This window comes from Peromyscus leucopus, chromosome 3 (assembly GCF_004664715.2).
Source record: "Peromyscus leucopus breed LL Stock chromosome 3, UCI_PerLeu_2.1, whole genome shotgun sequence".
NCBI lineage: Eukaryota > Metazoa > Chordata > Mammalia > Rodentia > Cricetidae > Peromyscus > Peromyscus leucopus.
This window is the reverse complement of record NC_051065.1, coordinates 144,101,758-144,119,458: the sequence shown is the minus strand read 5'-3', so window position 1 is coordinate 144,119,458 and position 17,701 is coordinate 144,101,758. Positions and strand designations below refer to the sequence as shown.

Genomic DNA, 17,701 nt, shown 5'->3' with positions numbered 1-17,701 from the left:
TCAGCCTGCCTCTGCTTCCCGAGCGCTGGGATTAAAGACGTACCACCACACCCGGCTTTATTTATTTATATATTTTGTGTGTGCACATGTATGGTGATATTTTATTTGAACTGAAATATGATTTTAATTGTATGTTAATAAATAAAGTTGCCCTGTGGTCAGAGCTATTAGAGCCATAGCAAGAGCGTGGTGGTTAGAAGAGCTAGGTAGATTTCTGTGTGTTCAGGGATACAGCCAGTATTGGAGACATAATGCCTTTAAGACCTGGAGGGCGGTACTTACAGGCAGTGACGAGGCAGTCATGTGGTTGGGTTTACAACCAATGAGAAGGCAGAACAGAAAGACTATTTAAAGACAGACAAACAGGAAGAAGCTCTCTCTCAGGGAAGCCAGGAGCACTGCAGGAGGTAAGATTTTAGCTCTAAGCTCTGACCTCTTGGCTTTCTCTTTTACATTGGCTCTGTGTTTCTTATTTTAATAAGACTATTGGTTACATCTACATCTGGTGCCCAACGTGACAAGAATCCATTAAAAACTGCTTGGGGCCGGCTCCCTAGTCGGAGCATTTGGCTCCCTAGCCCGAGCAGCTGGCTCCCTAGCCCTAGCCCAGGTCTGCTTGGCCTCAGGCTGGACTAACTGTGAGCTGCTTGCTTAAAGCCAGTGCTACAAACAACTCAGGCCTGCCCTGCCAAACAGGGCCCCTGCCTGTAAAGCCAAGCCTTGACTCTGCTCAAGAGGGAATAAGTGGCTGGATTTAAGCTTTAGCCGGCTACGCCTTCGCTTTCACTTTCACTTTGGCTTTTGCTTTCTCTCTCTCTCTCTCTCTCTCTCTCTCTCTCTCTCTCTCTCTCTCTGGATTCACACCCAGGACACTAGGTGGCTGTTTTGAAATTCACTCGGATTTCTACTGTTCTACGCAGATTTGGTAAGTCATAAAGGAAACTATTTAAAAGACAAATTTTTTCCACATTTAAAAAAATGGGTTTTATGTGTACATTGGAAGAAAATTGGGTTTTGTTTGAAATTTTAGGCAGTCTGACAATGGAACTATATGAGAAGATTAGTATTATTGGAATTATGCAGTTTATCACCATGCTTATCCTCATTTTACTATTTAAAAAGATAGTCGATTTAAGTGCCAGGATGACAGCTTTAGAAAAACTTGTTAAACCTGTAAAAATTCAGACAGAAGAAATTAACAGGGAAGTTGTTTCAAGTTTGGATCATAAGGTTACAGAAAGAAAGCCTGTTTTCACACAGTCACCCTTAATTTATCCTGTAACCGTACAGCAGTTGCCTGATCAAATGATTACACAAAATATTTGGGCTCCAATTGAACTGTTGGATTTTAAAAAGGTTTAAGGAGGCAATAGTATCTTATGGCATGCATTCCCCATATGTAAAGCAAATGTTAAACTCTTGGTCAACATATAATAGGATTGTACCACAGGACTGGCAGGAGCTGGCACAAGCTGTTCTGGAACCCAGCCAGAGACTTCAATTTCTAATGTGGTTTAAGGATGAAGCTAAAAACATAGAAAAACAACGGAGGGATAAAGGAATACAAGTTTGTCAGGATCTCATACTGGTTTGTCAGGCCCTTTAGCACAAGGCAATGATGAGATTGATAAATTATTGATAGGAAATGTGCTGGAGGTCTCAGAATTTCATTAAAAAAATCATGTCAATAGTAAAGATTTAAAAAAGGATTTTTCCATAACCTGGCAACAAGCCAAAGAAATAGTAAAGAAATGTCCTACTTGTTCCTTCTATAATCAAATGCCATTACCAGCAGGATGTAACCCAAAGGGTACTCATAGGAATGAAATCTGGCAGATGGATGTGTTTCACTTTGCAGAATTTGGACAATTGAAATATGTACACCACACCATTGATACTTATTCAGGATTTCAATGGGCAACTGCTCTGAGTTCTGAAAAAGCTGATTCTGTAATCACTGATTTGCTAGAAGTTATGGCCGTCATGGGTATACCTGCACAAATCAAAAACTGATAATGCTCCATCATATGTCTCTGTTAAAATGAAACAGTTTTTTGCTTATTACAATATAAAGCATATTACAGGCATACCACATAATCCTACAGGTCAAGCAGTTATAGAAAGATCAAACAGAACTCTAAAGGATATGCTAAATAAACAGAAAGGAGTAACAAAAACCCCCAGAAATAGACTGCATAATGCTCTATTAACTTTGAATTTTCTGAATGCCAATGAGAAAGGAACAACAGCTGCAGAGAGACATTGGATAATAGAAAAAACTACAGAATTAAATCAGCCTATATACTTTAAGGATGTGCTGACCTCAGAATGGAAACCAGGGTATGTATTACATTGGGAACGAGGTTTTGCTTTTGTTTCTACAGGAGAAGATAAGCTGTGGGTACCATCAAAATTGATAAAGGTTCGATTTGAACAAGAGAAACCTCTTAATTAGAGGAGGTGATAGTTCATCAACCAGCATGAACATCCAATTTAAACTAACTTGTACCAGTAACACATGTCTTTTCATTTAATCAGATAATAACTTGCCAAAAAGGAACATCACAAAATTAGTCTTGGGAAAGGTTTTTGTTTTTGTCTTTTAGGAGAATGAAGGTTAAGGAATCTGAAGAACACAGGACAAATGAGACAACTGAAGAAAAGGGACAAATCATCTATCCAAGAAACAGAGTGAAACGGCGTATGGGTATATATAATCTAAAAAATTTTATGTCTTCCTAAATGTTTGTTTCTGCTTTTCTCTAAAGATTTAACACTATTGGTCTTCTAATAGTCCCAGTTCAATTAAAATTTAAAGCTGACTTTGGAGTTGGAGAATGGCTCTCTCCTTTTTTAAACTCAAGCATGTTGTTAAAAGGAAAATGCAAACTCCCTGTATCATGCCAGAATAAAGAGCCATTTTCTGCTATGGGACAGGAGAAAAGCCAAATTAATTAAGGGACTATTCTATTACTAATCTCAACTCTTTGATTCTATTCTGATTCTTTAAACTTTTCTTAAAGTATAAATTTTATATCAAAATTTACAAGATTTATATATATATATATATATATATATATATACACACACATTTTAAACTCTGTTAAGATATGAATGGTCATATAGAGTACTAACTAATTCTTTAAAAAAAGGCTTCAATTAGCTGCATATATATGTCTTTGTGTTCGAGTCTCTTATCAGTTTTCTGCAGGAAATCACGGCCAGGCCTAACATCAACTGAAGTCTCCAGGAAGAAGATGGGGCCCCACAACAACAACAATTCCATGTGGACAATAATAATATCACTAAGCTGACAAACATCATCTACAGATCAGCTTTGAACTACAAGGTGCTCAGAGCAATTTTGAGATGACTAGCTGAGATGATCCAGTCTCAAAGACTACTTGAATAAGGACTTGAGATAAACCCTGAACTTTGGCATTATACATAGACTGGATAATAATGAAGGATATAGTTACCTTTCCTAGAATTTGACAATTAACCTAAAATTTTTCTTTCAGGATAAAGATAACTTTGCTCATACCCAGCAGGAAGCAATTTTAAGAATATGACGCTCACATTCCCAAAGAGGTGGTGTGGGGCAGGTGGTTTTTTGGTTCTTTTAATGGGTTTTGGGTCTGGGATAATTTTCATTGTTTAGGGGGTTGGTTACAAGTTGGTGTCAAGGGTTAGGAAAAAGGCTAAGCAAAGGAGATTAGATTTAAGGTTCTTGTTTTTAAAAAAAGAAAGAAAGAAAAGAAAAGAAAAATACAATTACTAGTTTTAAATACTTTACATTATTACCAACTATTAGGATATAAAGAAATGAAAGTTAGTAGTTAGACATTACAATAGAAATTGCAGTCATATTAGATATGTTTTAAAAATTGAGCAGATATATTTTAGACAGGTCATCTTCAAACCCTTCAGAGATCTACCGAATATGGCATTTAAAATGTTTTAATAACTTAGAAATTTTTCTTTTTTGAGACATGTCGGCTCCTGGCAGTACCAATCTACTTCAGAGAAAATATGGGCATTGAAGAAACTGCATATGGAGTTAATTTTCATTGTGGCAAAAGTTAGCCACTGGACAACAAGGTATCCTCGAATCAACAGGACAAAATGGACAGACAGAACACGAAACAAAGGACTACCAATTCCTGCCAAAACAAGTGTGGTTATGGCTTTATCAAAAGGCATCTTCTGAGGCCAGGACAATATGGCACCATCCCTGAAGTGGCCTTCACAATCCAGAAAAGGTACAGTGCCCTTTTCTTCAAAGGCAGCTGAACAGGCAGTGGGCTGATGTCTTCTGTTGTGCAATGGAACAGCAACTGAAAACTCACACCTCTCAATAGTAGACTGGCATTTAATAGAGGGATGTGGAGAAGAAGGGGATGCTGAGATGAAGCCATATATACACAGCCAAGAAGAATGGACAGCTGAATTCAAAAACCATCAACAATTTCCAGAATTTAAAATCCTGAATCATGACATGACACTAGTGGAATTCAGGTGTTTCTGGTACGTGGACTGCTCTCACCCAATGTGAGGTTGAACTGTTGACCTTGTGTACAACCTACTTCACAAATCAGTCTGTCAGATACGACAAGCCTATAGGCTGAAGATGATGCCCCAACACTGCGGAGAAACCTCAGGTGACTGTCCAGGCAGCTGGCTGTTTCTGTCAACTCACAAAATTTTTGGAAATTGCTTGCGTGCACTTCCTGATTTTATTTTTGTTAGCTAATATTATTTCCTTCTTGGGTCTCTGAGGGAGTTGAAGGTTAGTTAGTTATAGTTGAAGATTAATTAGGATAGAAAGTGAATTAGATACATTTTGGACTTACTAAAATAGCATAGATAAGGGAATTATTTTCTCTGATTTGTCAAATACAAATGGACTAGACATCATTTAGGTATTTGTTACTTGTATATATTGTATATAGTTATTGTACTTTTGTATATAGTTTTTCTTTTGTTAGTTATAACCTTTTGCCTTTTTTCTTTTTATTAAAATAGAAAAGGGGAAATATGGTGATATTTTATTTGTACTGAAATATGACTTTAATTGTATGTTAGTAAATAAAGTTGCCCTGTGGTCAGAGCTATTAGAGCCATAGCAAGAGCATGGTGGTTAGAAGAGCTAGGTAGATTTCTGTGTTTTCAGGGATTACAGCCAGTATTGGAGACATACGCCTTTAAGACCTGGAGGGCGGTACTTACAGGCAGTGACGAGGCAGTCATGTGGTTGGGTTTACAACCAATGAGAAGGCAGAACAGAAAGACTATTTAAAGACAGACAAACAGGAAGAAGCTCTCTCTCAGGGAAGCCAGGAGCACTGCAGGAGGTAAGATTTTAGCTCTAAGCTCTGACCTCTTGGCTTTCTCTTTTACATTGGCTCTGTGTTTCTTATTTTAATAAGACAGTTGGTTACATCTACACATGTGTGAGCGTGAATGTCTGCATGCACTTGCCATGGCACGTGAGTGGAGATCTAAGGACAACTCGTGGGAGTCATCCCTCTCCTTCCACCATGTGAGCTCTGCAGACTGAACACGGCAGGACAAGGCATTCCCCTGTGGGTGCAGTCCCTTCAAGCCCTCCTCTTTTCTTTCTGTGGACATCAACCTCTTGCACTAAGGCTGCCCTCCTCCTCATTCTGTGTCTTCCCTGGTGTCGTCTTAGTGTGTACCCTTCCTCATGTGCAGCTGGTGAAAAGGAGGAAGCTGGGACAATGCTTGGAACCCACAGACCCTGAAGACGATGGTAGGAAAACATGAGCTGCCATCCTTGCCTCCCTGGTCCTGGGTTCCTTGAGCAACTCGGCCTCCAGTACCATTGAATACACTACTATGAAGAGAATAATGATTCTGCCATTTTGTCCCGGCTGGTTTCGTAAATGAAACCTAAGATCGCACCTACTTGTTCATTTTAAACGGGTTAAACTCGACTACGCGTCGTCTTCCATCATCTGTGTTCAGCTGCCCCAGGGAACAGAACTGGGGTCCTGTGAAGAGTCATACTTCTGATGGAGGCTTAGCAGGGAGACGCCGTGGAGGAGGAGGAGGGGAACAACTAAAATAAGGCAGGTCTTACAGGAAGATGCTTTTATTTATTTATTTTTTTTAAGATTATTTATTATGTATACAGAAGAGGGTGCCAGATCTCATTACAGATGGTTGTGAGCCACCATGTGGGTGCTGGGATTTGAACTCAGGACCTCTGGAAGAATAGTCGGTGCTCTTAACCTCTGAACCATCTCTCCAGCCCCAGGAAGATGCTTTTAAATAGGGGGTTCATGGGATTGGGCGGGGAGGGGGGGAGGAAGAGATGGAGCGGCACGCTTGGCAGAGAAGAGCTGAGCTAGAAGGATGCAGCATGGGCCACAGCTATGGGAGTGCTGCTGTGGCCGACAAAGGAGCATGTCATTGGTAAGTAGGACCAGTCCCTGGCCTGCCAGGAGGCCTGGGCCACCACTGGGCCCACCTCCTCTGTCCCCATGCACTAAGCCAGTGCTGCCACTGCCACTCTTTGCTCACCCTGCTTGGGGGAGGAGGGGCCACAGGGATACCTGAACTGAGAGCAAAATGGTCATCATACCCAGGCCGGGCGCCAGGACCTGAGGGCAGCCCCCTGAAGCTCGTGCAGGCCCTGCCCCCAAACATGATGCCCAACAGCACGATTATTCTGACTCTGAGCAACAAGATGTCTGAGATATGGAATGGTTCATTTTCTGGATTAAGTCTCCCTGAAAGACTTCTGTGGTCTGTGCTGTGCGGCTGGAGACCATGTTGGTGTCCGGGGTCCATACTGATGTCTGTGACCCACGCTGCCTCTGGAGGCCATGCTGATGTCTGTGATCCATCCCTGTTGATGTGGGAGCCTGTGATCAGTGCTGGTACTGACTGCTATGGGTGATGAAGCTTCTTTTGTAGTGGGATTGATGACTGCATACAATACTGAGAATAAGAGACATTGAAGGTTTCTGTGACAACATCCCTCCCCCCAAAGAAGCAACCCAAACAGAAGTCATTGAAGAGGGTCCTTAGAAATTGAGAAAGAGGCTGAAGTGTAGCTCTTCACAGTCGACGGCTTCTGGTGGGGGTGGGATGGGGAGGGACTCAGTTTTCTTTAAGGAGCTGACCACTGGTTCTTTGACCATGCTCCACTGAGAATATGGGTACCACAAATTGGACTTGGTGTTTTTTTGGGGGGCGGTGGGCAGAGGGGTGGAGGGTGGACCTGGGTGAATGGGAAGCAAGTGAGATTGGGGTGCATTGTACAAAATTCCCAAATAATTAATAAAAATATTATGTTGGGTAAATATATATATATATATATATAAAACAAATATATATATATATAAACAAATATATATTTGTTTTAAAGCTTAAAATAAAGGTCATACTTCTGCTGGGCGGTGATGGCGCATGCCTTTAATCCCAGCACTCAGGAGGCAGAGGCAGGCAGATCTCTTGAGTTTAAGGCCAGCCTGGTCTATGGAGGGAGTTCCAGTGACCACGGTCTACATGGTTTAATTTCAAACTAGTTCTTTACAGAGTCTTGAGCACACACTCTTCACTGACAGGGACCGAGGGATGCCCCCTATCTTCAGTAGAAGGGATGGGAGCCCCGCCCCCATGCCATTCTAGAAGTACAGAGAACCTTATACATCCACTCCAGTGTTCTCAGAAGCAAGGTGAGTAGTTTGTGGAGAAACATTTTGTATTTTAATGATATGATATTTATTTTAATGAAATTTTTTGGGGGAGTAACATATTAAACTCATGATTCATAGAAATCATGGTTTTTGATGATACTATCACATTTCACTAATGTTTCCATGGTTTTGACGTTTTTTAGAGAGGGATCTGTTTTGCAGCATGTAAGGCAAAGAGGCAACATTTTTAAAGAAGAATTACATAGGTTGTGTGCAAACAATTCAAACCAGGCAAGCACTAGCCCTTAGGAGGCCAGCTCCAGCAGATGTCTGGCCCTGGCTCTCACCCCTCTTTCCTTCCAGCAGCACCAGAGCAGGCAGGGCAGCCCACCTCCTCCTGAAAACTCGGAAGTTCAGGCTTCACGGAGGCCGTCTTTATTTAACCAGTGTTGCCACAATTTTCTCATCTCTCTCCTTTCTTCCTGCATCTATTCTACCAATGAGTCACCCTCCCTGGCGGACCATGCCTGCTTCTCGATGCTCACTTCTGCTTTCATGGTGTTTCCCCCACTGCCCATGACTGTCGCCTCTCTGTGTGGCTTTGCCTTTGTCCTGTCCCCTCTCCAAACTTTTTTAAAAGCCACTGACTTTGTCTGGCAGTTCTCCGGAAGAGCTCCATTCTAGGGCCTTTTGTTATTTGGTCTCATTCAGCTCGTGTTCTCTGCAAACAGCCCTGGACCAATGCATTTGTCCAAAATAGTCATTGGCTGATGTTAAAATTTCAACTGCCCAGGTGACACCAGTTAGGACTGATGCGAAGGGAGACTTTATTATTATTATTATTATTATTATTATTATTATTATTAAAAAGCAAACCCGTGGGATGAGCTGCTGTAGTTTAGATTAAACATTTATTTGTTTTTACACTTATTCATTACACAGTTTTTTACATTTATTGTGTGCAAACTTGTGGGAGTTGGTTCTCACCTCCTGTCATGTGAGTCCTGGGATCAAATTCAGGTCACCAGGCACGGTTCCAGTTCCGTATATGCCGTGGAAAAGCTTGAGAAGGCACTCACGTTTTCAGTGGAGGACACAATGACAGTGAAGCCAGGACCTCAAACAGCGTACCAGACTGCTAAAGGCCTGCTGCAACAGACACATAAAGTCCCTCAGCAAAAGCTGCGAGACACGCTGGCTCAGACTATTTAAAGAGTGGCCCGTCTGAGCATTACCTGCACACAAAGAAAGCAGACAAACTTCGGAGTAGAGTAGATGGTCAAGAACCTAGACTTCACCCAATCGGTAGAGGAAAGTCAATTAAGGAAATGTACAGTACCAACAGTACCCTGGTGTGGGGGTGAGGTGAGGGGATGGGCAGGGGTACCGAGTCAGAGATCCTACCTCAGCACAGAAGGTGGGGAGAGATCAAGGAAGACACAGGACAGCAATTTCTGGTCTCCACACACGTACACACAAACAGACACTTGCTCACACAACTGTGCCCTCATGTGCCTGAACTCACACACCACACACAAACAAATAAACAAATAAAGAGTAAAGGAGACAGTAAGGTGTTTTCAGATAAACAAAAACTGACAGATTCTATTTTTTGTGGCTAGCAGATCTCCCTACATAAAATCCTGACTGGAAGCTGGAAATGTGGATCAATGACAGCATATGGAGTCGGCATGCAAGGAAGTGCTGTGTTAAATGTCTAGCACAGGAGAGGGAGAAGGGGGAAGGGGGGAATATTGAGAACTCTTATATCTTTAAGGGAAGGACACTAGACCATCACTCAAATCCACACAAATAAATAAAAGTACCAAGATGTAACTATGTAGGTATTGAAAAGTAAAATATATATGTAGTTTTTCTTTTATGTAACTTTTTCTTATTATTTAAAATTAACATTTATTAAATGTCATTGATGGTATAGTGTATAAAGATGTAATTTGTATACTAACGGCACAGAGGAGACAGGAACCATGTTACACTGGTGTAAAGTTCTTAAATGCTGATGTTAAGCTGGAATCACTTCACACTATACTCTAGAAGGATCTTCATTGTAATACCAAGAATATTCAGTAAGAAAACAATTAAAAATATATCTACAAAATTAAACAATAAAATAATTCAAATACCATATAATATCTGTTAAACATAAAACACTGGTGGGGGAGAAAAAAATCTCAATATTTGTAAGAATGATAAGACAAAAGCCAAGCATAAATCCTGCCTTAGTAATAATTACATTAACTGTAAATGGACTAAATACTCAAGTCAAAAGAAAACAGATAAATAAAGAAAACATGCTCCATATATGACATGCTTTAGACACAAAGAAAATTAAGTGTAAAATAAAACATTGGATACTGGGAATGTAGCTTGACAGTGCTAGAATGTATTCATGAGACTGTGGGATCAATTCCCAGTATCATTTTTTAAAAAAAGGTTAACAGATGTAAAAACATACATGTAGTGGGTAGCCATTCCAGCTTGGATCTGGAAGTTCCAACCCCCATTGAGACTCTGGCAACTGTCACGCCTATGAGGCGGGGCCAAGGGAGGCGTCTGGAGACTCGAGACCTGAATGGGTGCGCACTCTCTGTTCCTGGACCCTAGACGGTGGAGATTGACTGAGCAGAGCTCCAGAGAATACCGCTGGACTGCGATACACCTTCCCCAGACCCCTGCAATCTACCTATTCCTTCATTTGTAAGTCACCCACTAAATAAATCTTACTTTTAACTACGTGGAGTAGCCTTAATAACTTCACCAATACATACACATACAAACAGAGCAGAGCTGGAGCAACTATACTCATGCCAGACAAAATAGACTTTCCTAAAAGAAAGAACAATTTACAATGATAGAAAGGTAAATCCTCTTGGAAGACCTAGCAATTGTAAACATATATGCACAGGAACAAAAAGCTACAAATAGATGGAAAAACATTTTTGTGTATTGCACAAAAATGCAAAAAAAAAAAAAAATCTTGCCTGTTACTTTTATTCCTTGGTTTTATTCTACTCTCTGGAACTTATACTATATAATCCAACTACTGTATGACCAGACCGGTTTCATGTGCTTGAAGCTAACTCTTGTATCTTTTCTTGCTTTCCATTTTCATTTTACACTGGCACTATGGACATTTTCCTAAGATACAATTACATTTTTCTGTGAAGAGAACTACTGTGGCATTGATTAGAAGAGGAGACACAGAATCTCAGGACTGGATAGAAACTGAGATGATCTTTTTCAAATCTCTGCTTTTGTGGATGAGCAGGCTGGGTCCCATACTTAGCTTGGTGGAACTTAGCTGAGTCACTCTCCTGCTTAGCTGAAGGCCATTATCTTTGTCCAGATTTTATCCATGAAAAAGATACTGGATTTTTTTCTCTTGTGTATTTTACTAGGAGGAGGAGAAAGGAGGAGGAGGGGGCTAATTTTAGTTACACTGACATTCTTTAGGATTTATTTTTTTTATTTACGAGTATGTGCATGTAAGTAGTACATGCCACATGTGTTCATGTGCACAAGGATCTAGGAGAAGATGTCAGATCGCCTGGAGCTGGAGTTACAGGCAGCTGTGAGCCACCCTACGTGGATACTGGAAACTAATGGGTGCTGGGAACTGAGCTCAGGTCTTCTGGAAGAGCAGCAGGTGCTTCTAACTGCTGAGCCATCTCTCCAGCCCTAGCACTGGCATACTTTATCTCAAATTTGCCACAGAATAAGGAAAGCTAAGAGTAGTAGAAGAGTTGTGTTGAACATTGAAAGTTCGGATCATCTTTTGGAACCAGTAGTCAACTTCTTGGATAAGTCACTTCAAAATAAGACTCCTTGGGGATGTAGCTCAGTAATTGAGCACTTGCCTAGCATGTGAAAGGTCCAAGATTCACCCCAAGGACCAAATAATAACAATAACAGTGAGAAGTAGTACTCATGACGCCATATAGTATCTACTGAGCACCTATAGTCTAGGAGGTATTGTACTACATACATTACCTATGAACCTCTCTATGTAAGTGTATTTTGACTATGAAATTTCCCAGCAGTTTGATGGATTGGGCATTTGGTTGCCTGCTGATGGTCTTTTGGATAATGATCCTAGAGGCTCTGACCTCAGCAATGGACTGATTTCATCAGAGATTCCTAAAATGATGGCATTATGGGGAAGTGGTGGAGTGTAGGAAGCAAGGTTTGGTTGAGGAAGTGGGTCATCTTGCCCTGACCTCTCCCTGTCATCCCTGTCACTGTCCTGTCACCTGCTCTGCTCTGCCGGGCCTAGCATGAGGAACAGGCACCTCTGAAGTCAGAAGCCAAAACCAGTCCCTCTGCCAGACTGTGGTCACAAGCTAAAAACTAACTCCCGAGCCCCTGGAGCTTCACGCCTTTCCCTGCACAGTCTCCATGGCAGCTGGGATGTATACTCTGAAAACTAGAGGGCCTTCAAGGACCTCCTCGCTGCTGAGTTCAAGTCTAGTGGGGCTCGGGTCTAAATGCTTTCCCCAACACCCCACTTACACTTTGACCAAACCAACTTCACCCCTAAAGTTTTCCACAAATTCCCTGTTGACAGAGTTCCAGCATTTAAGGATGATGCTGGATTTTGTGTCTTTGAGAGTGGTGCCATGGCCTATTGTGTGAATGGGAGTGAGGAGCCATGGGCACAGCTCAGTTGATGCTGTGGGTAAGCTTTGTTGATATGACACAGTTCTCTGGTGTTCCTCATCTTGGGCATCATGGACCACAACAAACAGGCTACTGGCAATGCAAAAGAGGAAGTGAATGGAATCCTTGGGCTACTGGGTGGATGCTTGCTTGATGACAAGGACTTATTTGGTAGGCAGACAATGACTCTGTTTGATACTATGCCATCTCCACCCTGTTACAGGTCTATAAACAAGTCTTGGAACCTTCTTATTTTTAAATTTTATTTTTGTTTTTTAATCATGTGTATGTGCTTGGGTGTGTCCATGTAAATGTGTGTGCCACTGAAGGCCAGAAGAAGACACTGAGTTCCCTGGAACTGGAGTTACAAATGGTTGCCAATTTCCTTGATGGAGGTGCTGGGAATCAACTCAGATCCTCAACAAAAGCAGCCAACACTCTTAACCACTTAGCCATTGCTCCAGTCCCTATACAACTTTTTTTTTTTTCACTCGGGTTTCCCAATTTCAACTTCTGGTTCCTCATCTATCCGAACCAGCTCCGGTATAAGGCTGTCTTGGGGGAAGTGAAAACAGTGAGAAAATGCCATGAAGTTTGCAGCTTGATGCTAAAAAGTTTGCAGCAAGCCTGTCTAAAAACGGTACTCCATTAGAAGGAAGAGCAGGAGCCCAGGCTGAGCAGAAAGAGGAGAAAGGGGCAGATGTGCCAGTCTCTGAGGAGGAGATGGATGAATGTGAGCTGGCACTGGCTACTGAGCCTAAGGGCTGGACCCCTTCTTCACCTTCTTGTTGGATGAATTTAAGCATAAGTGTTCCAGTAGGGATGTCATCTGTCTTGGTTAGGATTTCATTGCTGTGAAGAGACACCATGACCTTGGCAACTCTTATAAAGGAAAACATTCCATTGGCTCTGGCTTACAGTTCACATTTAGTCCATTATCGTCATGGTGGGGAGCATGGCAGTGCACAGTTAGACAAGATGCTAGAGAAGGAACTGATAGTTCCACAACTTGATCCACAGGCAGCAGAAGTGAATGCCACACTAGGCCTAGCTTGAGCATCAGAGACCTCAAAGCCCACCCCCACAGTGACATAATTCCTTCAACAAGGCCACACCTCCTAATAGTGCCACTCCCTATGGGCCAAGCATTTAAACACATGAGTCTATAGGGGCCTTTTCTATTCAAACCACCACACCATCTCTGTGGATGCTGCATATTTGGAGATCGCTTTGATAAGGATGGCTGGTCCCTGGGGTGTGCAGAGTGCCACTTTTCTGAAAATCTTACCCATCTAGACCTTCATGAGTGGTACCCTCATCATAGGTAAGAAGAGGGACGGGTTCTGGAAGGGGGAAAGAGATCAAGTGGGTGACTCCCATGCTGTGGAATAATCCTCCTGTACACTGTAAACACTTGTCACTCAAATTGGTTTAATATGATTGGCTAGGTGGGAAGTATAGATGGGGTGCCCAAACTAAAGATGATGGGAAGGAGAAGATCAGGAGTTGTCAGCTAGATGCAGAGAGAACAGGAGATGAATGTACCATGCTAACAAGGGTACAGCTACATGGCAAAGCATAAACAGAAATAGGGGTTAATTTAAATGTATGAGTTAGCTAGTAACAAGCCTGAGCTATCGGCTGTGCATTTATATTAAGCCTCTGAGTAGTTATTTGGGACCAGGCAGTCAGGACATGAAATGTCCATTTACACTCTCATCCAGAAACTAAATATTCTCTCTTTATCTCTTCCCAAGAATGTTCTAGCAACTGGGGAATAATACCGTTGCCAGTGTTCCTTTTGGAACCAATAACAGCAGCTTCATTTTGGGAGTCTTCTGAAGCAGGAGGCTTGTCTTTCCAGTAAGAAAGATCCAAGATAACTGGGGAAATACCTGATCTCTTGAGGGTGGGACAAGGAAGGGGTTCGGGTCTTAGGGTGGATCAGTGGACATGGGGCCCACCTCTGGACTGTACAGAGGAAGTTCTGATTACAACAGTGTGAGCCCTGGGGCCTGGTGCCATTTGTCTGAGCTGGAAGTGGCACAGGTATGAAGCAATTGCCGGGATCTGACCACACACCTCCTTGCCAGCTGAGTCCAGACTGGCAGGCTGATGAGTCTCAGACATGCAGAAACTGAATCCCGGCAGCAAGGAGCCCCAGACCCTGGTTCTAGAGCACTTCTTTTGGGAAAACACCTTCCGGCATGTGGCAAAGTCTTCAATGAAGGCAAGATCTTCAGTTGAGCATCTCCACCACCTCCTGTTTGCCTGCACACACCTGTCAGGGCCATGGGAGTCATTAAAGGGACTGAGCCCAGGCTCAGGGTGTGAGGGGATCTAAGTGATGCTGGAGGTGCTCCTTATGGCCCCACCGTTCCATCCAGTTGGAGGGGGCGACAGTGAAGAGCCGTCTTTATTGTTGTGTTCTTAGGAAGCCTGTGGCAGTCCTCTCTCATTTCTGGAACTGTGAAGGGAAAGGAGCCAGAGGACCCTTCCTGAAAGTGTCATCTTGGAGCATCCATGGCTCTGCTTTTTTTGTATTTCCTTCTTCTCTGGGATTTGGCTCAACTTTTATTGCTCCCCAGGATCCAGTCCTCAGCCCATTTTGCTCTTTTGTTTCTTCCATGGGCCTCTGATTCACTCCACTGATGTCTTAACTCACCTCTGGACTTAGTGTTTCTGTGGTAACAAATGGATGGAATAACTTGAAAGGGGAAGGTTCATTTTGGCTCATGGTTGGCCAGGAGAACGTCAGGGTGATGGGAGCCTTTGGAACAGGGAGCTATTGACCTACCTCAGGGCACACAGGAAGCAAAGAGGGACCATGCCTCCCAGTGACTTCCTCAGTTCCTAAAGTTTCCAGAACCTTCCAAAATAGCATCATCATCAAGCCTTTGGGGGCAACGCCTCACCTCCGTAACAGCCATCCGTAGAAAACTTAGTCTGTTCCCAATGTTGTCATTTCTGCTGCACCATGATCCCCTCCTCGGAACCCCATTGGTCTCATGCTTCCTTTGCTCAGGGACCAGCTCAAGCCCCTCAGAGTCTGCTCAGCATGTCAGGACCCTCTCTGGGACCGATGCCTTGGCTGACTCTGGATAAATGGTATAAGGCTATGCTTAGTAAAGTTGCTTAACCTCTCTGGGTCAGAGTTTCCTCAGTCATAAAGAAAAGACACCCAGTGGCTTTTGGTGATCAATGTGATAATCTATATAAAGAAACACAGCATGAGTTGGGCGGTAGTGACTCAAGTTTTTGATCCCAGCACTTGCGGGGCAGAAGCAGGAGGGTCTCTGTGAGTTCCAGGGCAGCCAGGGCTACACAGAGAAACTCTGGAAAAACAAAACAGAAAACAAATAAAAAAGAGAGGGAGTGCAGAGCCCAGGGGAGCAGGGCTCCATAGATGAAGGAGCCAGTTCACACTGGCCCAAGCTGGTCAGCGGAATCCCTTCTGTCTTTCCACAGAGCTAGAGTCAGAGTTTAGTCTGTGAACCCGACTCTTCCAAAGAGGCTTGCAGGGTTTAGATGGTGTAGTTCCCATGGGAGGCCTGGAATTCACAAACCACTTTCCTTTTTAACTAGAAGGAAGCTAGTTCGAAAAAGCGGGCCTACTCCATGCCGTGAGGCAGAGATGAGAAAGCCAAAGGTGCTGGAACCCGAGGCTCACTTAAGTGTCCCCTATGGTCCCCAAATGTAGAATTTCCCTGGCTGAGCTGATGAAATATTAGGGTGGCATCAGCTACTGTGTTAGGATTGAAAGATACATCGCAACTGAAGACTGATTCCTCTGTATGTATCATCATCACCATTTCTGTGAATACTTTTCCCTGTAGATCCAATCCTTCCCCTTTAGCTCACAAGAGCCTTTGGAACAGAAACAGGCCAGCTAAGCTGGGACGCTCTGCCACTGCCTACAGACACACCGCCCAGTTTGTCCTCATGTTCTTAGATGATATGGCAAGGGCCCTTTCCCCCTGGAGCCTGTGGAGTTGGAGCATCCTTGAGGAAGAAAGAGGAGGTGCCTGAGTTCTGGTGGCTCACGACAGCTGCTTTGTCTTCCCACTGTCCTGTGGTGACAAATTTAAATCCACAGTAGATCAGCCTTACGACACATCATGCATTGCATATGTGCACCATCTTTCTCCTCTCAGCCACCTGTGGGCATGACATGCCTGTAGATGCAGACACACACACACACACACACACACACACACACACACACACACACACCACTGCACACTACCCATATCCCCCCATACACACACCACACACACTGTAAATACACACACTACCACCACCTCCACCACTACCACCACCCCACACCATATTTTTGGACCAGGAATTAGAACCCCAAACCTCTGTAACACAAATTTTGTGAGTACAAGGCCACACTGGGCTACAAGAGAGAAACAGAGCCAGGCAGTGGTGGCACACACCTTTAATGCCAGCACTTGAGATCTCATGCTTTTGCTTGGGAAGCACACATGCCTTTAATCCCAGGAATTAAGATGTCAGGGCAGAGAAGATATATAAGGTGTGAGGAAACAGGAAGTCTCTCTTTTGAGGCTGAGGATTTTGTAGAGGTAAGAACGTGGCTGGCTTGTTCTGTTTCTCTGATCTTTCAGTTTTCACCCCAATATCCGGCTCTAGTTTTTTTTTTATTATTATTATAATACCTTTTAAAATTCTTGTTACAGCCTTCTACATGTTAAGTATGTGTTGTCCCATTAAGAAACACCCCCCTGAGCCGGGCGGTGGTGGCGCACGCCTTTAATCCCAGCACTCGGGAGGCAGAGGCAGGCGGATCTCTGGGAGTTCGAGGCCATCCTGGCCTACAGAGTGAGTTCCAGGAAAGGCACAAAGCTACACAGAGAAACCCTGTCTCGAAAAAAAACAAAAAAAAAACAAAAAAAAGAAAAGAAAGAAAGAAAGAAACACCCCCTGGTCCCTGTGAATGCTATATTACTATGCCCCATGTCTAGGATTAGGAATCAGTGCTGTTATGCTTTCAGGCTCAAGTGCCCCCCCTCCAGACATGTTTTGAATACATAATACCCAGTTTGTGTCACTACTTGGAGGGTTATGGAGCCACTGAGGTGGGGTCTGGCTGACGGAAGTGGGTCACTAGGGCCTTTGGAGGTTTTATTCAGCTCTGGGTCCACCCTGAGCACACTGCTTCCTGGTTTGCACTGTGTGAACAGCCTCTGCCATGTGTTGCTGCTGCCATGGACAGAACCACTTTACCCCGTGTTCCCCACTGTGGTAGTCTGAAATCTGGGTGCTGCGATTAAAGGCGTGGGTCACCATGCCCAGTCCCTTTAGGCTATTTCTTTGGGGTGTTTTAGTCACAGTGA

At 43.3% G+C, this 17,701-nt stretch overlaps 1 pseudogene; it reads left to right on the top strand.

Annotated features, from left to right (window-relative positions):
- The first annotated feature begins 6,385 nt into the window (after positions 1–6,385).
- On the top strand, positions 6,386–12,603 carry LOC114701471 (annotated as a pseudogene).
- The last annotated feature ends 5,098 nt before the right edge of the window (positions 12,604–17,701 follow it).